A 21928-nucleotide genomic window follows, 5' to 3' on the forward strand; every position below is an offset into this window, starting at 1 on the left:
ATTCCCGGACATAATCTATCTGAAGTTTATGGCTGCATCTGCACTGCAGAAATAATCCAGGTTGACACCGCTTCAACTGCCATGGCTCAGTGCTATGGAATCCTGGGACTTGTAGTTTGTGATGGCACCAGAGCTCTTGGAGAGAGGTTAAATGTCTCCCAAAACGACAATTCCCAGGATTCCATAGCATTGTGCCATGGCAGTTAAAGCAGTGTTAAACCAGATCATTTCTGCAGTGCAGATGCAGCCTATGAGATTTCAAGTCTCCAGCTAAACATGTATTGGATGAATTCCCCTCCTTTCCTTGTCAATCTAAATTGTTATTCTTCTTAATTCTCAATTTGAACTTTTGCACAGAGTTCTGCCTCTCCAAGTCTTTTGATCAGCTTTCCTGTATTCCAGATAGCAGGAAATAGTTGAGGCAGAGTCAGTGAGCTTTCAGAGGGGGGAAAATGCTTTTTGCTTCTGCCAGCGCCTAGTGGCAATATAGAGCCTCTCTAGGAAGTAACATACTTTCCTGTCCTTTGGCTTCAGTGCTGCTGCTGCAGTGTGTGCATCTCTCTCTCTCTTCTCTGCAGCATTGTGTGATTTAATACTCCTACAAAAGGAAAAGGCAGCCTTACAGGAGAACCAGGAAGGCTATCTGGTAAGAATGCTTTGATTCCTTTTAAAATATATATATACACACACACACACACACACACACTGTATATACAAGTTGTGATGGGAAAAGCAGGAGGAATATTCAGCCCTACTTAGAATCTATTCTGATGCATGCTTTTTATGTAAGAGACTTGGATGGTTATTTGATGGTCTGACTGAGAGAGACACCTCCCCTTTCCTTACCCTCAGAGTGCTTTTGAACAGATCATTTACATAAATTTGCATGGAGGAAGAAGGAAGTAAAATCAGGATTATGTTTTCTTTTATAAATGGCATGGAGATATGCAACCTCCCCCCCCCCCCCCCCTTTCTGTAGTCAAGATTCAACCACAGTAAATTTTCAATATTGGCATGATGGGAACTGGCAAAATATCCATACCCTCCAAGGCTTTTTCTTCTTGAAAAGCATATTATTAGGGGTGATGAATTAATTTAGAAGGTAAAGAAGAGCCAGAACTAGCCCAAACTATGCAGTATTCAATCTTCCATATACTAGAATGGTATTTATTATTAGTATTATTATTATTTATTAAGGTTTTTCTTGGTCGCCAGAAGAATCTGCCTGTTATATAAAGGGGATGGGGAGATGAAGGGAAAAACTCAAGATAGACAGTAGTAGGTAGTGTGGGTGTGTCTGGCTGGTTTACTGCATCCAGTGAGAGAGAGAGACATGGAAAGCTTGTTTAGTGTGAACATACTGGAAGGGCTGGAAAGGGTGGGTAAAGTGTCTGCAAAAAAAGCCTCTTACAGGCAGCATCTGCACTGTGGAAATAACTCAGTTTGACACCACTTTAACTGCCATGGCTCAGGGCTATGGCATTCTGTGAATTGTAGTTTGTTGTGGCACCAGAAGTCCACTCTGGTGCCACAACAAACTACAACTGTCAGAATGCCATAGCCTTGAGCTATGGCAGTTAAAGTGGTATCAACCTGGATTATTTTTGCAGTGTGGATGCAGCCTTGGAATCTATTCTGAAAACTATCTGAAATGGTAAATATGCTCAACTGGAAGGAAGAGCCAGATTCCCATAAGCGAGACTCATTGCATTCAACATAATTTACTACTAAGTAAGCATGTATAGAATTACAACCTAAATCCACCTGAAGTCAATTGAATGTACTTGGATACAAAACTAGGGAATCGTCGGAATTGTAGTTTATTCTGGCACCAGAGCTCTGGCAGAGAAGGCTCAATATCTCACAAAACTACAGTTCCCAGAATTCTGTAGTGTTGAGCCAGGGCAGTTAAAGCAGTCCCAAGGTGGATTATTTCTGCAGTGTGTTTTAGACCTTGGTTACCATTAACTCTTAAATTGATATATTTTTTTAAAGGCTGCACTTTTACTTGAAAGTAAGCCCTGCTACACACAGTGAGAATTAATACTGAGTAAACATAGGCGCTTTACAGAGCGCCCAAAAAGGGCACTCTGCCGGCGCCCATGTTTGCTGCACCAGGGAACCACAGTGGACAAACTGCGCGGTTCCCCGGCACCGCAAAAAGAACCCACAAAAAGTGGGTTCTTTTTGCGGCGTGGTTATGACGTTGCAAGGGGCCAATGGTGCACTTGCGGCGTCGTTTCCATGCCGTGCCGTGCGGATGCTAAGCATCCGCTACGTCAAAATGGCGGTGCCCATGTAGAATGGGCGCTGCCATTTTGTACGTGCTCGGCATGTACTAGGGTTAGGGACGTCCAGAAAGGACACCCCTTCCTAACCCTAGTACATGCCGAGCACGTACTTTGGGGTGGTGTGTAACCCACCTAAGATACTTTTGAGAATACAGTGTGCCTGTGTCATACACGGCTTTCAGCTTACCTTGAAAGTCGTGCACCAGAAGAGGCTATGGCGCACGTGCACCATTGTTTTGAATGGGGCTCCACCATACGCAGTATTTCCCTTATGTGGGGGGGGGGGCTGGAACAGATCCCCCATGTAAGGGAAGGGCGCACTATACATGGTTATTGAATATCCTATACATGGTTACTATTCAGTGAACATACTGTTGAGTATGGGAAGTAGACTGAAGTCTACGAAAGCTCATACTGCCAATTTCTTTCTTTCAGCTAGTCTCAAAGGTGCTACAAGACCTCTCTACATACTATTGAGTAGACATGGATAGTGGCCTCTCGGCCTCAGAGGATGGCCATGGCCAGCCCCCTGTGAAGAAACGTGCCATGAAAACGCAATGACAGGTTTGCCTTAGGGTAGCCATAAAAATAAATGACTTGGAGGCACACCACAACAAAACACCGAGCCCTGGTGGCATAGTGGTTAAATGCCTGTACTGCAGCCACTCACTCAAAACCATAAGGTTGCAAATTCAATACCAGCGAAAGGGCTCATGCTTGAATCAGGCTTGCATCCTTCCAAAGTTGCTAAAATGAATACCCAGATTTTAGCTTTTATTTGGGAATCTCCTCCATTTTTCTTGGAATGTCCTCCATTTTGGAGTGTCTCATCCTTTTTTGTGGTTAGGACATCTGGTCGCCCTGACCAAAGGAGGACAAAGCACCGCAAAATGGAGGGCATTCCAGAAAAAAACTAGAACATTACGAAATAAAAGCTAAAAAGAGTCATATAAGTATAGTGATGCCCAAAATGCGATGCTTAGCTTTAGTGATGCTCAAAATGGAGAACTTTTTGGAATTCCTCCTGGACAGAACACTGAAAAGGTAGGCCATGTCCTGGAAAAGGAGGACTTGTCTGGTCATCTTGTGACTGAAAGGGATTGATTTCCAAGTTCCACATTATAGCAGTCCCATTGAAACCTATGAGTAGCCTCTCCCTCTGGGTTTCACAGCCTGCTGGGTGTTGGAGTGAGGTGTTAAGAAATAGAGTAAAAGCTGTATCCGCACTGCAGAAATCGGCCAGTTTGACCCCATTTTAACTGCTATGGCTCCATGCTATGGACCTACAATCCCCAGAATTCCATAGCATGGAGCCATAGCAGTTAAAGCAGTGTCAAATCGGATTATTTCTGCAGCACAGATGCAGCCATGGAACCTATCCTGAAAACAATATGAAATGGTAAACTAGGAATTCCTAGTTTTGTGAGATATTTCTCTGTCAGAGATAGCTCTGGTGCCACAATAAACTATAATTTCCAGGATTCCCTAGCACTGAGCCAGGACAGTTAAAGTGACCTCAAACTGCATTATTCCTGCAGTGTGTTTTGGATCCATGTTTACCATCTCAGATACTTTTCAGGATACGTTCCATGGCTGCATCTGCACTGCAGAAACAGTAATCCAGTTTGGCACCACTTTAATTAGTATGGCTCCATGGTAGGGAATTCTGGGGATTGCAGGTCCATAGCATGGAGCCATAGCAGTTAAAGCACTGTCAAAGTGGATGATTTCTGCAGTGTAGATGAAGTGAAGATTGTGCTGGGAAGCTGCATTTGCAGCTGTGGCAGAATTTGGGTGGTAAACTGGGCGAGTGGGTTTTGAATGGAGACAATGGGCGAGTTGCAGGGGGAACGTGAAGGGAATATGGAGTAGTAGTAGTAGCAGCAGCAGAGAGAGGCCTGCAGGAGCTGAGAGAGGGGAAAGGGGAATTAAACAGGCAGGTTGTGGGCGAGCTTCATGGAGGAGGAGGCAGTGGAAAGGGTTAACCGTTTAATTTCCCCCTCACTTTGCCTTGGAAGAGGTTTATTTACCTCGAAAGGTGTGGTGTGTTCACATAATAAAGCCATAGCAAGAAAAGCTACCTCTGCTGCTTCCAGGCTGAGGGAAGAGTGTCAGCATGAAGGAAAGACAGGCCCACAGCTGCAGCCACAGAACTGGCCATTAAAATGCTACCTTGAATATTGAAGGGAGGGGGAACGTGAGCCATGGATGGACACTATTAATCAGCTCCTGGGAGGCTTCATGATTGCATCTGCACTGCAGGAATAATCCCATCTTGAGACCGCTTTAACTGCCCTGGCTCCATGCTGTGGAATCCTGGGAATTGTAGCTTTGTGAGACTTTCTCTGTCAGAGAGCTCTGGTGCCAGAACTAACCACAATTCCTGGAATTCCATAGCACTGAGCCAGGGTAGCTAAAGTGATGTCAAAATGGGTTGTTTCTGCAGTGCGGATGCAGCCAGACTTTGAGGTGGTGGTTACGGGTGTTGCTAAAACAAAACCATGATCCAAAACACACTGCAGGAATAACCCAGTTTGAGACTGCTTTAACTGCCCTGGCTTAATGTTAGAGAAATCTGGGAACTGTAGGCTGGATCCACACTGCAGAAATAATCCAGTTTGAGACGGCTTTAACTGCCCTGGCTTAATGCTAGGGAAACCTGGGAACTGTAGGCTGAATCTGCACCGCAGAAATAATCCAGTTTGAGATGGCTTTAACTGCCCTGGCTTAATGCTAGGGAAACCTGGGAACTGTAGGCTGAATCTGCACCGCAGAAATAATCTAGTTTGAGATGGCTTTAACTGCCCTGGGTCAGTGCTAGGGAATCCTGGGAAGTGTAGGCTGAATATGCACTGCAGAAATAACCCAGTTTGAGATCACTTTAACTACCTGGCTAAGTGCTAGGGAATCCTGGGAATTGTAGTTTATTGTGGCCCCAGAGCTCTCTAACAGAGGCCACAAAACTACAAATCCCAAGTTTCTTGAGCATTGAGCCATGACAGTTAAAGCACTCTCAGACTGGATTAATTCTGCAGTGTGCCTGCAGCCATAGTTTTGGGAGCCTTCTCTGTCAAACAGCTCTGGGGCCCTCGCACTGAGCCAGCGCAGTTAAGCGGTCTCAAGATGGATTATTTCTGCAGTGTGGTTTGGATTTGGGTTTCAGCAGTGTCACCTGTGAATAGGGCCCCTCCTTTTCCATTGAGGCTGTATCCACACTGGAATAATAACCTGCTTAACTGCCCTGGCTTGAGGCTATGGAATTCTGGGAGTTGGAGATTGTTATGCGGCCCAGAGTGGAGGGAATCACTGGGGAATATTTGCCCATAGTGAAGCCGTACTTGCCCATAGGAAATCATTGGAGAATTGTTGCTATGGGCTAGTATTTTAGTGTGATTCTCTGTGGGTAAGTATGGTTTCTCTATGGGCAAGTACTATCATTTGTTTTAGTACGTCCCATAGAAAATATCCTAAAATGTAAAGACATACAATTGAGCGCGAAAGTTAGAATCATACAAACCATTGTATTCCCTATTACCATGCATGGGTGTGAGAGCTGGACAGTTAAGAAAGCAGATGGGAAGAGAATTAATTCATTTGAGATGTGGTGCTGAGAAGAGTGCTGAGGTTATCATGGACAACCAAGAAGTCAAACAAATGGGTCCTAGAGCAGATCAAACCACAAATCTCTCTGCAAGCCAAGATGACAAGACTGAGGCTGTCGTATTTTGGCCACATCATGAGGAGGCACGAGTCACTGGGAAAAAACAATAATGCTAGGAAAGGTGGAGGGAAGTAGGAAGAGAGGAAGGCCACATGATAGGTGGATGGACGCTATTATGGAGGTCATGGGTATGAATTTGCAAGAACTTAGAAGAATAGTGGAGCATAGGAAGCCTTGGAGATGTCTCATCCACAGGGTCGCCATGGGTCAAGATCCACTCAAGGGTGGATAGCAACAATTCTGAGGGGGTGCCAGTTTAAAATAAAAGGGTGGATTTTAAATATTGGTGGTTTTAATATGTGCCTCATCTTCTCTAACATGTAGTGTGCCCTGCCTGGAGCCTTCAGGAGAGGCGGGAAAGAAGTAACATTTATATTGTTATTATTATTATTTGTCCTACAATCCTAGGTGTGTTTTTACAGAGGTCAGTGTTTGTTAATTGTTGCTCCCTGCCTGAATCCAGGGCGAGAGGTGGGCAAGAAATAACATATTATATTTTATTATTACTATCATTATCATTCTTATTTGGAAAGGGGGGAGACAGTGTGAGGCTTCTGGCTGTTCCCCTCCTTGATTCACAGGAAGAGGAGAGTAAGAAATAACAACAACACATCATTATTGTTGTTGTTTATTGTTGTGTTCAGGGAAGCCAGGGGGCGAGTGTGAGATTCAAACTGGGAGAGCCGTTGGCGGGGGGAGGGGGGAGGGGCGCGAGGGCCTGGGGGAGGGAGGGGCGCTGCCAGAAAGTGCGCCATCCGCTTCTGGAGGGAGGACGAGGAGGAGGAGCCTCTCCCTCTCTTCCTGCCAGAAAGTGAGTCAGCCCTCTTGGCCCCGCCCCCTCGCAGCCCGGGTCAGGCCCCGCCCTTCTTTCTCTCCCCGCCTGTGAGTGGAGGAGGAGGTGGAGTGGGCGGGGCTAGCGCTTCTGCTGCTGCTCTTCGGCGGAGCCCGCCAGAGCGGCGGAGGCAGCGAGAGGGAAGCACAAAGGGGCTGCAGCTGCTGGAGGTAAGGCTGTGTTCTGAGCCCCTGCGTTGCAAGGGACGTGTGTGTGTTGCATATATGCATGTATGTCTGGGCTTATGCTTCCCTGCATCTCCTTAGTCCATTGGTTCAACTTGCATGGAAGCTGCTTAGGAGCCTTTGGAACCTTTTGCCAGGGTTTGCTCAGTGTCTCTTCCCGCTTTTGGGGGGAGGGAAGGTGTGTGTGTGTTTGTGTTTTTGCAGATGGTGGTGTCCACAATAGTTGCAAGATAACAAGAGAAGGACTCTCCTTGCCTCCTTCTCTTCCCCAACTACTTGTTCAGTGTTGCACTTGAAAAGCTGAAAGAAAGGACCAAGGGGGGAAATGCATCCCCACCAGGCATTGGAAGGAAGGAAGAAAGAAAGAAAGAAAGAAAGAGGGTGCATTTATTTATTTATTTCTAACTTTGGAATCCCATTCCAGGGTGCAAGGTCTCATGGAATAATAATAATAATAATAATAATAATAGTGATAGTAAATTTTTATTTATGCGCCACCTTTCCTGCAGGATAGAGGCAGCTTATTATTATTATTATTATTATTATGCTTTATTTATATAGTGCTGTAGATTTACAGCAAAATAGATAAAAATAAACCTGCCTATTGCGTACATTCCACGAAATAATAACATAACGCATATGAAATAATACACGAAAGGGTTTGATAAAATAAGGCAGGCAACAAATTAAATACAATGTAAAATATGCATATATTAAAATACATCCCATCAATCCCCTCCCCCAATTCCCAGTTACATTGTAATAAAATAACAGGAACAATTAAGAAGATAAACATTGGCCAGTCAGAGACAAGGGATGGGCTATTTGGGTCTTCTCAGTGATAGTCCATTTCCATGGTAGACCCAGGTGGATTATTTAGGGAAGGCCTGGTATTGTAATTTGTGTTGTTATTGTTTTTAATTTGTGGTTATTTGTAATTTGTTGTTTCCCTTATTTTATTGAATGTTAATGTGTACTAACATGTATTCTGTTTAATTACTTTCATAGAATGCACGCCACAGGCAGGCTTATTTTCTCTGTTTTAATTGATTGTATGTACAGCGCTGTGTAAATTTAAAGTGCTATATAAATAAAGCTGCTTAATAATAATAATAATAATAATAATAATAATAGCACTACCTGAGTGGGTTCAGGTTTCTAAGTCCCAAGTGTGTGTTTTTGTATTTTTGCCTTCAGGTTGCCCCATGGATTTCATAGGGTTTTCTCAGGCAAGGAAGACTCAAGTGGGGGTGTCTTGTCAAATTTCCTTTCCTCTGAAATGTAGCCTCCAGCGCCTGGGATTTCCTTGGTGGTCTTCTATCCAAGTGGTGACCAGGGCTCACCCTGCTTAACTTCCAAGATCAGACAGGATCTGGTGCCTTCTGTGCTAATTTGCAATCATTCTTAGGTCCAAAACACTCTGCAGAAATAATCCAGTTTGAGACTGCTTTAACTGCCCTGTCTCAGTGCTAGGGAATCCTGGGAAACAGTGTTTATTGTGGTACCAGAACGATCTCTTACAGAGAAGGCTAAAAGTCTAACAAAACTACAGTTCCCAGAATTCCCTAGTATTAAGCCAAGGCACTTAAAGTGGTCTCAGGCTGGATTATTTCCACAGTGTGTTTTGGACCTTAATCATCTGGGTGGGTACGATCTTTGCTCATATGTGTGGTCACTGGTGCAGTTTTTGTAGAAAGTTGTTGTTGTTGTTATTGTGTGCCTTCAAGTCATTTCTGGTTTATGGCAACCTTAATGCAACCCTATCATGGGGTTCCTTTTTTAAAAAAGTTTCATCAAAGGGGATTTGCCATTGCCATCCTCTAAGGCTGAGAGAGTGTGACTTGCCCAAGGTCTCCCAGTAGGTTTCAATGGCTGAGTGGCATTTCAAACCTTGGTCTTCAGGGTCATAGTCCAACAACACTCAAACTGCTACCCTACACTGGCTCTCTTTTGCAGAATGGATGCCAGTATTTTACATTTGGACTGTTAGACTTGTTCAGCATGACCTGTTTTTAATGGGCTAGTTACTCATGTGGTCACCTTCACACATCCTTTGGAAATTGTATCCAGAATGGCTATCTCCAGTTGGCTTGGAACTGCTGCAAACAGGTTAATGTCCTGGCCTCTAGCTAATTGGCACTATTTCCTCCTCTTTGTGTGTGGTCCCCATGCACTGATACCCAGCCAATACTCAATTTGTTCATCTGCTTCCTCTGTGTTTCCTTCATGTTCAGGACATCTGTTGCTAAGGGTTTTGTCTGCCTTACATTGGTGCGTGTTTCGTGTTTGCCACTTGTGTGCATAAACTGAACAGCACTGATAAGAATTGCATTGCCATAATAAGACTTGTGCCCTGGAGCTATCTATGCGCCCGTGTGCCAGAAGTAAGATGCTTATACTTCACCGTGGAAAGGATACTGGCAAAAGTTGCCATTCTTACTTTGTTCTGCCCAGTTAGGCTTCATGGATAATTTTCATTCCTGTAGTCAAATGGGTATAGCAGGGAAGCTGAAATTACTTGTATTAAGGAGGGGAGATGAATTCTTTCATGGCCACTGGAGACCATTTACAACCCAAGGCACAAGTGTAGGAAACGTGTCCTACTACATCCCATATCCAATGAGGCATGAATGTGAATATTGTTGCAGCCTAATTCAGCATCCTATCCTGCTGAACAGCTAATTGAAATTTGGAAGCTTGAAACGTAAGTGAAACATACAGGTTGAGTTTCCCTTACCTGAAATGCTTGGGACCAGAAAGTATTTTGGATTTTTTTATTTTGGACCTTGGGATATTTGCATATGCCTGATGAGATAGATGTCTTGGAGATGAGACCCAAGTCTAAATGTGAAATTCAGTTATGTTTCATGTACACGTTATACACATAGCCTGAAGGCAATTTTATACATTTTAATAGTTTTAAATTATGGATGAAACAATGTTTGTGTACACTGAACCATCAAAAAGCAAGAGTGTCACTGTCTCGGCCGCTAATGAAAAAAGTTTGCAGTTTGGACTCTTTCAGAGTAGTTCAGATTTTGGAAGTTTGAATAAGAGTTGCAGTGAAATGTAGGAGATAATAAGTAAGATATTCTCTGTAGAGTGGAGGGATTTACTGTAAATATTTTCTCAATTTACTGTGGCAGCATTTCTAAGAAAAAAATGTTCTAATTCTTTCTTATCTCTGTTGATCTCTTATCTCAGCTTGTTGATCAGTTTTCTCTTTTCAATTACAATATTAAATTTGCTGGCTTATTTTGTTAGATAAAATTGAATGACGTTTCACAAAGACGGCTTTTTTCTTCTTGGTATCTCCGTTTCAAATAATATGTAGCGAGGGAATCTAGTGGCCTATATTTATACAGAGTATATACTTGTATTGATGAGGTGCCTTTCAATACTGTTACAGTTTGATTAGTGAGCAGATGTTAGATGAGTGAGCAATCGAAATAACTCAAATGCCTCTTGGTCAGTTTCCTTTCAGATCCATTATAACAGCAGGTAACTTCTGGTCCTCCAGATGTTTTTGTATTGCAACTCACATCAACTCTAGCTAACTTAGGCCAGTTGTGAGGAGTCCCAACATCATCTGGAGGGCTTCACATTTCCCATTTATGCTTTAGTAAATATTGTGATGTGAATTTAGGTATATAGCTGTTCTACCTGATTTGTCGCCAACAAATTCTAATGCAAGTTTATTAAGCATACATTGAGGCATGGCATACTTTTTTGGTAGTCTTAGATGTGCAGCAAAACCAGAATGTTTAAAATGTTTTTGGGTTGCCCACAGTAGATGGCTGGTGGGTACTGTTCATCTGGGTGGTGAGGAGCATTTATTTAGTTAGGTAAGTGTTACGTTTTATAAGGCACATTTAAAGTTTAGTCAGAGTTTTTTGTACTGTATATCAGTCTTCCTGAAAATATTATGGGAGCTATTTGAGTTTATTTTAGAAAGCAATGGTTATTAGTAGTTGGCTTAATTAAGGATTAATCAATGTTGCTCCATACTAAATATTACCAGCGTAAATAGTTTTTGTTGGCACAAAAACCTAGAGATGATAAATGAAGTTGTGGGGCACTATTTTGCATAAGTATAGAGGATCCAAGAGCCCTTCTGGTAAAAAACTACTTTTCTTTTTCAAGTTGCATAATAGAGACTGAGGTGAACTGATTTTTATGGAGTACAGCAAAGCTAAAAACAAGTCAAGTTTCATGTTCCAAATGAAGAGCAATATACAGATTACTTTTTCTTTTTCATTTGCTTTTACATTCTGTGCCACAATCACAGAAGTAAATTGAAATGCCTCTTTGTTTTTAGAAAATTATGGGATAAACATTAAAAACAGTGTTTATCTGTGAATTTTTCAAAGAAGAAATTGTGTTAGTCTCTTGCAGCATAAAAGGGTGGAAGGAGGGGGGGGGGGGGAGAAATGGATCCATAATTGGTGGGAAAACCTGTGTTCAAAGAGTTACCATCAATGGCTGTGCTTCAGGTTGCAATGAGGTCTCAAATGGGGTGCCTCAAGATGCTATCCTAGGGCCATTACTCTTCAACATTTTTATCAATGTCTTAGATGAGTGGGCTGGAGAGCAACCTTATCAGTTTCACAAAGGTGGCACAAAACTGGGAGGGCTGGCTGATTAATGTATATTCTGCCATGTGGAATGACAGATTCATTAATTTAATATCCAAAGTCTATACTGTGGTAATAGTAGGCCAGCCCCCCTAAAGGGCATATAATTCATTGAGTTAGCCTTTGAAGCTCACAGCCCTTTTTTTTAAAGGCAAAGTTGGTGAAGCATGTAGGAAGCTAAGTCTTGGTGTAAAGTGCTTTGAGGTGGTATAGATGAAGGTATATGTAGACTCATCCTCAGTACTGTTCCTTGATTGCATCTTCTAGTGCTGGCCCTTAAAACAACTATGGTCAGTACAAAGAAGGTCTGCTGTATAAGTATTGTTGTGCAAGTCAGGTGATGTGAAGGATCGTTCTCTGCAGAGAGGACTTAAAAACTGCACTATGCATTTGAAGATTCCCCATATGACTGTTTTGGATTCTGGCCAGTGTTAGCACATCTTCAAGTAGTTTGTGCGACAGTGAAATGAGAGGCCTGTTTTTCAAAAGAAGCTCTGACTGCCACAGTTCTAGGCTGCCAGTTTCTATACCATGGTGAATCAAAATGCTTTTATTTGCATTGCAATCACAGCCATGCAGATGTTCAGACCCCATGACACTGGCTGTTGGCCAAGATACTGCATTCATCCTTACGCTGCAGGTGTCCGTGATCCTCTGATTGATGGAAGCTGGGAATGAATGGCAGAGAATGAGTCACTCTGTAATTGTTCAGTTTCCTGCCAGGTTTCTTGGTAGTATTTGGTACTTGGTAGTATTTGGTTAGCTTAAGAGAAAATAACAAATATACTTAGGCAACTGAGTCGAGGTTGGCTGTGTAATGTCCATTACTGCATTTATGAAAATGAATTAAAGTCTATTCAGTGGGTGGTTAGATTTCATGCTCCTGCTTGAGAGTTACAGTATAATTTACTGAGATAACTTTCAGTCTTGCAATTAGATCATTAGTGTGATACTCTAGAACTTCAAACATACAGTAATACCTGAAATCTTGTAATACATGCTTTCCGCATTCTTCAACAGTCTTCAAAAATAATACATAACTTGGAAGTAGAGGACAAGTCAAAAGAGCAAAGCAACTATAGCTATGCTCATGTATGTAGTTACCTGGGAGTAAGGCCAGTAAATAGGGTTGCATTGTTGTAGAGTGGTTGAGTGTCTGCCATTTGTTTGTTTTCAGATGAATAGAAAATGTTTACCCAGTTTGAGTAGCTGTTTGTTTTTAAAGCTGTAGATTTTAAACCGTTTAAAACCTATAGATATTTTCACCTTCAGAAGTATCACTTTAAGATAAAGGGATTCAGCATGGATTGACAAAGACTTTTTCTGCAGGATACAAAGATATTCCAGTGGATATAGAGAAGCCCTTCAACAAGAATGCCTGCTCTAGTTGATTATTATTGCCTTATAACTAGAACTGCTGCGGGCTAATTGGGAGTTGCACACACTGGAATTAGAAGCACATAAGATTTTGTTCTGTGCTGCTCATATGGTAATGATGATAAAAAGACACAATGAAACAGACTAGGAATGTACCTGATTTTTCCATCTAAGTAGAAATATATTGAGCAACAGGAGTATACAACTAGTATTCAGATATGTAAAGTGTCACATTTTTGTTTTGTTTTTATTATGACGTCTTAGAATCAGTTAACTTTTATTTTAAAAGATCTTGAATTCCTGGCCTGGAAGGTATGCTCCCATCAACACCAGCAGATAGGGAGCCAGTTTTCCTTTGAATCTCATTGTGGAAAAGAAAGCCCCAGACCCAATCCTGATTGTTGCCTCCAACAACTGCTATTTGCAGTGAAAAAACATTTGTATATACTACATTACATGACATGGTCCTAAGAGTGCAAAAGTCTGATTCCTGCTAGAAAGGCAATAAACTCACAAGTATATAATTCATTCAAGTCTGATAAATTATACTATTAGTCAATAGTATAATTCATTCATACTTTAATGGCACTCCTTTTTTGGCTAATTTTCAGTTTTAAAGTTACTGAGAGATCACCTACATGAATTCAATGTTGTCAATGGCTGAAAATGGTGCTAAAAAAACTAATGTGTCAGATACTTTGATGGGTTTGTAGCATTTTGCTTATGGAGGTTTTTTTTCCCATTAAATTTTCTTCCTGTCCACTCCCACAACCCCAAGAGATCTTATTTAACTTGAGATTAATGATCAGTAATGACTTGATTCATTTGAAATAATAATAATAATAATAATAATAATAATATTTATTTGTATCCTGTCTCTCCCTGTATTGGATCAAGGCGGGTAACAACAAACAAGAGAACAATAAAAATGCTACACAACAACCCTCAAGTAAAAACATAACAAAACATCCTAAAACTCCCTCCCACCCTAAAATAAACAGCAATTCCCAATAAAATGCTCCCAATAAAATCAATCGCGATCACCGTCCGGTGGGAACAGCTATGCCATTGGAGAGTGAACATTCTGAGGAGGTCAGTCTGGGAATGCCTGCTGGAAGAGGTCCATTTTTATTGTCGTCTTGAAGGCCTCCAAAGATGTTATATGGCGGATCACCTTCGGCAGGTCATTCCAGATTTTTGGAGCGGCAACAGAAAACATCCTCTGGGAAGTTGTTGCCAGTCTGGTTTTCAAATAACATTGTCATACATTTGCCTTAATGGGAGCATGACTGGTTTGTGTTCAAATGGTACTTAGAACAGATGTTAGAGATATCATACTCTTAATAAAAATATATTGTAGCATTGCGCAAGCTAACTACCAGAAATATTTTCCAGACTATGTTTCTCTATTGTAGTATGGATTTACACTACATATTTAGTTGGCTCCTTTTGTGTTCTACCCATTAGCTTAGGCAAGATAACAGTAGTGTATTATCATTGAGACAGACCACTCTTTTACCGTCAAAAATTGACATTTTCTAAGGTCACTGGGACACCAGGGCTTGAAATCCCTCTTGACCATGGAAGCGGACTGGGTGACCTTGGGCGTGCCACGCTTTCTCAGCCTCATAGGATGGCAAAGGCAATCTCCTCAGAACATATTCTGCCAAGAAAGCCCCATGATAGGATCACCAGAAATCAGAAAATGTCTTGAATTTTGGTATTTAAGAAGAAAGGGTAATAGAATGCCCTTCAGGGATGTTATCATTGTTATATGGCATTGTTTAAAATAGTCCAAGCCCCCCTTTATGGTAGTACATCAGTGCATTGAGAGTGCCTTTATTCAGATTTGACTAGTATTGGAGGGAAGGCTCCTTAGCTATAGTGATCCAAGTTTTAATTATCGCTTTATTAGACTGACTTGTGGCTGCCCTTGAACAGTGTTTGGAAACTACACCTAGGAGATAGGGCTAGTATGTATATATATGCATTACTGAGCCTGGACTACCTTCACTGGCTTCCAGTTTGTTTCCAAACTTGATTTTGGCCTTTAAAGTCCTAAATGACTTGGGACCAGAATATCTGAAAGAATGCCTCATCCTGCATGTACCTTCCTGAAATCTGATATTTTCAGCAAAAGGCCTTGTTATGTGTCCGTAGAGATTAGATTGCTGAGTACAAGATACAGGGTTGTGCATTGTAGCAATACATCTGTTCTGGAGGTTAGGCTGGTTCCATCCATACTAGGTTTCCAACAGGCAACCAGAAATGTATTATTTAGTTAGACCTTTGCATTTTAAATTTGATTTTAGGCTGTTGTTATTTTGTTTAGTTTTAGCTTTTCAATTGTGATTTTATAGTGTGTTGCATGAAAGGAGATTATGACTTGTTTTATGCCAGATGGTCCCGACAGTTTATAATGTTAGGTATTCTAGAGGTGAGGATTAGGGCTGAGGAGAATGCATGCAAGAAAAAGTAAAACTGTTAAAAAAATACTGACAGCACTATGTAAAAGATTAAGGAAGCAGCATGCAGTTATCTGTGCAACTATTCAGTCATGCAGTTGGACCTGATCTGGAAGATCCCAGGTAACAGGATTCATTATTAAATAACTAGCCAATAACAACATTTATTCATAACTGTACTGGCTGTATTTGACACACAGCTATATAAGTCATCCATAGAAGTCCATGTATTTGTCTCATTCCTGTGCAATACATAGCCATATGTGGTCAGTCTACAGAAAAGAAGCTCCAACATGGCATTGACTTGCATCTGAAGGACATCTTTTTGAAGACATGACAAAGAGTGACAGGAGAGGCTGTGCTTCCCAAAGACGCTTGAGGCAAACTGAAGGGGGGGAAAGACAACTCTGTACAGAGTATGCATGTGTTGTATTGATGAAGAATGGCATGTTATATTGAGGAAGAGCGCACACACATAAGCACCAAGTTCTGCAAGTTCCAGTGGCATTGCTGTTCTGTAGATTCATGGGTTATACATTTCCACATAATGGAAACCTGAATTCTTCAGAATGGGTGGATAGATGGAGGGAAGGAGAGAGAAGATTTCCAAAATTAAGATTTCTGAAATTAAAAACTGCTTCCTTCCACTGTAAGAGGAGGAAGGAAAGGTAAAAAGACACCAATTCTTCCCCTCAGACCTTTCCCTGATACAGCACTGCATGAAGGAGGATTAGTGTTCTCAAAGCTAAGCTCACTGGAGCCCTGCTTCCTCCTCTCTGTCCACATATGAAGACATAGATGCAGGTAGAGATGAAGAAACAGAGATTCCCCTAATGCTGCTAATCAAGATCAAATTTAGTAGCATTTTCAGTATACTACATATAATTTAATTTATGTAAGATTTTTAGTTGTAACATGAAAAAAGTTAGTAAGATACTTAAGCTATGAGCCAGTGAGCCTTCCTATCTGCGAGTTTACAAAGATAACCTATGCCACATTACAGGCTGTTTTTGTACTATTTTTCTTTGCAATTCATGGCAGAATTCTTTTAGCTCCACACACAGAGATATTTCTACAAGCTTGTTTGGTTGGGCTCAAAATCTTTAGGAATGTTGTTGAGCATAGTAGATGCCTCTTCAGTCTTCCTAGAAATGCTATGCTTTCTTGTATACTGTGAAATATGTAAACTGTTATGTTAAGTAGATTTGACAGTTATCATTCAAAGACATAACTGTGTCATTCTGGATAATGAGTATGAAAGGGGTTCTTGCAACACTTTTGAGACTGACTGAAAGATGGGCAAAACAGATGGGCAGGAAAAAGTGTCTTGAAGCTGCCTTTTCTGAAGCCACATTGAAACCCCACCAACTGCACTGCCGGCTCCCAAGGCAGCTGGAGTGTTCACATCGTGACCGCATGATATGGTTTCAAGCCAGGAAAAAAGCAGCTTTTCTCTGCATAAGGTGCCTAGAGGGCACTTTCCTGCTGACTTCAAGGCAAGTGTTATCTAAATGCCACACCTTCAAGTCAGCCTGAAAGCACCTCCTTTTGCCTGTCTGTTTTGCTCCATAATTAGTCTCAAAGATGCTGCAGGATCTTTCTGCATACTCACAGTTTTCAGTTTCTTTCAATTGAAAATAAAGAGAAAAAACAGCTAAGAGAAAGAAATATGGGGTCCATTCTATTGTCTTAACGTGTACTTTTACAGTTCACAACATATCTGTAGCATTTTATGAATATGACATGTAGTAGATTTCTTATTTGTCTTCAGTAATTTATCTTTTTTAGCCAAAAAACATACGTTGCTATTATTATACTCTTAAAGTGTTTATTGAAGTATTGAAATAAAGGATAACTGAATTGTGTGATGTTGTGTTTAGTTTATGCAGGCGAAAAGTAGCCCAAAGCTTTGCTTTAGAGAGATGCTACCAGCCAGTATTCCATCATAAAACAACCTAACTGCAGGTAATCTCATCTCCTACCTTTGTAATATAAATTGTATGCTGCTTCCATTGCCTAGGGTTAAATAAAATGCTATCTTGAGTTCCGTCTGCTTGAACAAAGCTTTTGTAAGAGTGCTTAGGGGAAAAAAAACCTGCCTTTTATGCAAGGTGACCTTTGATATATTTTGGCTTCAAGTTTCACAAGGGCCTGTTGTAAAAGATGTTGGTTACAGCCCTCACCTGACTATAATATGCTGGTGGTTAATTGTGAAAACATGTTTGAAGTAGAAAATCAAAGCATGCTTGCCCCATCTATTAAAGTTCTGTATGGAGATAATTGGTTCTTTCTGCATGTGATTCTTGTGCTCATAATCTATTGATTCATAATGAAGACGCCATCTGATATTTTTTACTAAATACAGACCTGTCAGGGGCAGTTTTATGAATGTGCAATAAAAAATAAACCAAAGAGTACTTTGCTTATTGATTAACTTGGAAGGATGCTTACCCTGCATATATTTTTAAATGGGGAAGGACTGACAAGGGTGGGCATTGTAGTAAAGGACCACATTAGAGCCAGAGGACAAGGCTAATTTATATATGGTTGGTAACTCCTAGTGATGATACCCACCACCAAACACCTCAACTCTTAACTACCTGGGAGTTCCATAGATTTGATACTGCTAACCCCTTGGAGACACCTAGATGATACAAGATCTGTTAACTAAGGCAGTAATTATGTACTTACAGATGTATGTAAATCCTAGTAAACATAGTATTGCACTACTAATACATTTAAATTTTAAAATATTTGCATTCCCTTGCAAATGGTGTATTATCATGGTTCCATGTTCCTTCTACAATTACAGAGAGGAATGTGGGTTGTTGTTTTTAGCAGACAGTTTCATGTTTCTAGAAGGAACCTGTAGGTCTTCCCCGCCAAGATGAGGATGGGGAACAGATGGGAAGAATTGTCGGTAGTAACCTGTTTCTAAATCCTTTTATGCTGCTTTATAAAAAAAACCCAGCACTTTGTTTATCTGTTGCATTAAAACCAAAAGAGGAGTGCTATAGTAGCAGTATTTTAATGTAGCTTACAAACTAACAAATATAGAAAGAGAAGTGGTCCAGTAGAAATGGTGGGATATGTAATTTTAAAAATATATTTGCAAGGCTGGCTTATTTAATCTCTTTCAATTTATTTAATCATTTTATTTTATTTTATTATATCCCATCTTTCTCCCAATACAGGGACTCAAGGCAGTGAACAACAAGTATAAAACAATACAATTTAAAAACAGTACCACAATATTAAAATATATAAATATAAAAATTATGGAACAATTACAGTTGTCCCTCCAAATTTACAGCTTTGGGGTTTGCGGATTTGATTATTCCTGAGTATCAAGCTGTGTGCGCAGGAAAGGTATTTAGAATTCTCAGCCAGAGAGCCCCGAGGCCTCACTAAACTTCAAACCCCAGAATGCCCCAGGAGGCAGCCATATAAGTAAAACTGGAATAATAGCGCTATAACAGCTTTGTGATTATTCTCCCAGATTCCAGGTTAGCTTGTTTTATCTTCAGTTAAAAGCACTAGCAGGTCCTGTCACACTTTTTGCATGAGAACGACTCTCCAAAGTAGACATTATTGGTCTAGATGGATAAGTTATGTGATTCTATATATAGCAGCTTCACATTTGGAGGTTTCAGATTTGTGGTTTTGATTATTTGTGACTTTGTAGCTACTGCTTAACAAGACCAACCTTTTCACCCCTCCCTCCTCCTCATCTTTCCTCCCAGCCAGCCAAAACCAAAAGCTTCCCTTTGAATCCAGTGTTTGCAGCCACTCCTTTCATGCCCCTCTCCCTCACTCCTGGCCAGACAAAAGCAACACTGTATCTTCCCTTTGTGGTGATGGCTGCAGACATTGGATTCAAAGTGGAAAGACTTTAGAAATGAGGAGACTGCAAAGTTGGTTAAAAGTGGGGGAAATGCAGTGTTTTTGTCTGGTTGGGAGGGAGGGAGAGGAGAGAAGGTGGATCCTTGTAGTTGTGGCTGCTAACATCCTATGAAAAGTGAAAGCATTTCAGAAATTTGGGGGAGGCTATGTGTTTCATGGTGGCAAAGAGAGTTCTGGGTGGTGCTCTTGATGGGAGAGGGCTCTTTATCATTCATATTTGCAGTTTTCCAGCTTTTGTGGGGTCCTTGGCCCCTAACTCCCGTGATGTGGAGGGGTGACTGTATTCAGATGATTTAATACCTTTAGCTGACCTGCACTCCAGCTAAAATTGTGACTAATTGTATAACATGCTTGAATAAAAGTTTGCCCCAAATTTGTGATGGGAGGAAGATAAGTGTACCAAGACTTGGAAGAAAACTACTTGAAAGTTAGCAACAGATGGTATTACACCCCAGTAAAACTAAATAAGATCTACAAAACAGGAGAGAACAAGTGTTGGAGATGTCAAAATGAAAAATAAAAATAAAATAGGCAGGATATACCAAATGTGGTAGAACTGTATAAATATTAGAAAATTTTGGTTTATGATCCACAACTCTATTCACAATTGCTGAAGATTGGGTATGTAACGGACCCACAACTATGGTCCGGAACTGATGGGCCTTTGTGGCGCCCTCGTCACGTGCGATGGTTGCCTGGTGGGCGGAGCGCCCACATGCCCAGCAACCCTCGCAAGTCATGGACACGCCGCAGCTGCAGTGTGCCCACCACACGGGGCGTGTAACGGTGATGTCGCAGCTGCGCCGCTTCCAAATGGGATGGGGCGGCACAGCTGCAACTTCACTGCGCCAGCTTTGGTGCTTTGCGGCACCGCAAAAAGGAGCTGCTTCTGGGTGCTCCTTTTTTTGCTCCGCAGCAGTGCCGCGCAATTTGGTTGCTGCGGTGCTCCTGCAGAGCAAAGAGGGGCGCCTCTTTGGCGCACTGTACTGTGCCTGTATCTACTTAAGAATACCTCTGCTATCTTCCAAAGATGAAAGCAGCAGCAGCAGAATACCTAATGAGTACCAGGTATTGCACTAACTTTTGATCTCTGGGCATGTGAGAGCTGCCACAAGCTCAACTAATGCAAGAACAGGGCACTGGTCTTTTAAACATTAGCCCACGTGGAGGAGGGGCAGCAAAGGAAGCAAAGATGGGGGCTCTGCAGGTGGCCAGTGAATGAGAACATGCTGGAGAGGTAGTATCTGTCCTTCCAGCCAGACTACATATCAATGTCTTGGGGCTTGGTTCCGTGATGTAATGTGCCAACCAAGGAGGACGTATGAAGTCCTGGGGCTCAGACACCCTAGATATGCAATCAGGTTGATTCTTCCTCTTGACTGTTACCATGGTAACAGTTAAAATGGTTAAATTGTACTTTGCTTCTGTGTGAAGTTGTACTTTTGTGCCCATGTTGTATTTGGATGGAGAATGGAGACAAGGGGATGTAGCACACTCCTCCCTATGGGAGGGACACTTGTGAATAACAGCATGTTATTTTTAGTATGGGAATACCCTGGGCACAGAAGTGTTTGTATTTTTGAGCTACCACCATGCTACGTTGTTGTCTTCCTGTTAGGAAAGGTTTCTTATTTAAAAAATCAGATTTAAACATAGCTAGCTTTATCTTTAATATAGTAGGATTATTGCCAGAAATTCATATGACTGTTCTTCCCCAATCCTTATAACTGTCAGAATGACAGGGATGGAGAGAGAGATGACCTTTATATAAAACACTGTCAAACTCAGGTTATAAACTTAAGAATAACTCTTCATTCAATTTAAATATTAACAGTTGTCTGTTAGTTAGACATTTGTATGCTTCATTTGTGGGTATTTGTTCTCAAGCATACATCCAGAGATAGGAAATAATTAGCTGATTGACTCATTAGATAATCAATGTATTAATTCCCCCCCTAACATGGTTTAATTTATTGGATTTCCTTATTAAAGCTGAATTTAATCCTGTACTTTATCAAACTAGTTAACTTCTCATTTTTAGAATTCACTGTAGAATGAGGTAGCTTTCCCTTGTCCAGATAGGACAGGTCAAAGCCTTCAGAACAAGGATTAAGGACTGAAGGAATTGGATCACATGCCCCTGCCTGTTGTATCAGTTGGAAAGCAATTGAAGAATGGAGTGAAAGAAAAAAGGGAGGCCTCGCCTGGAGTGTGAGCACGACTTATTTGCTCAGTAGGAAACCCTAAAGTGGCCAGATCCTTTCTAGAATGTGTGTCCTTTTTTGGTCCAAAGGGCTGATTTTTCCTCTTTTGACTTGAGAGTTTTTGTAGGGAAGGGAGGGGTTTGTGCATTGTGGCCTTTTCCAGTTCTTTTTTTCTATTTTATTCCAGTTTCTGTTGCATATTATATAATGCACAGTGTTGTATATTGTTATTAGGGTGATCTATAATGAATCCTTTAGTACTTCTGTAGTGTGTTTAGTATTGCTTACACGGTATAATTCGGATAATAAAGTGTTG

General features: G+C 41.2%; 1 protein-coding gene across 5 annotated transcripts in view; it reads left to right on the plus strand.

The window, feature by feature from the left end:
- The first annotated feature begins 546 nt into the window (after positions 1–546).
- ADD3 (adducin 3) overlaps positions 547–21928 on the plus strand; it is a 156588-nt gene continuing 135206 nt past the window's right edge. Inside the window, exons 1-2 of one of the 5 annotated variants that reach the window (XM_089509854.1) lie at positions 560–646; positions 17386–17470. The gene's annotated coding sequence lies outside the window, so the exon portion shown is untranslated. Of the gene's footprint in view, positions 647–6926; positions 7015–17385; positions 17471–21928 lie in introns of those variants that run through there. The other 4 variants (XM_089509853.1, XM_089509852.1, XM_089509851.1 and 1 more) reach the window with 4 other exon arrangements.

This window comes from Sceloporus occidentalis, unplaced genomic scaffold, assembly GCF_023333645.1.
Source record: "Sceloporus occidentalis isolate IW3139 unplaced genomic scaffold, rSceOcc1.0.p SCAF_2, whole genome shotgun sequence".
Classification (NCBI taxonomy): Eukaryota; Metazoa; Chordata; class Lepidosauria; order Squamata; family Phrynosomatidae; genus Sceloporus; species Sceloporus occidentalis.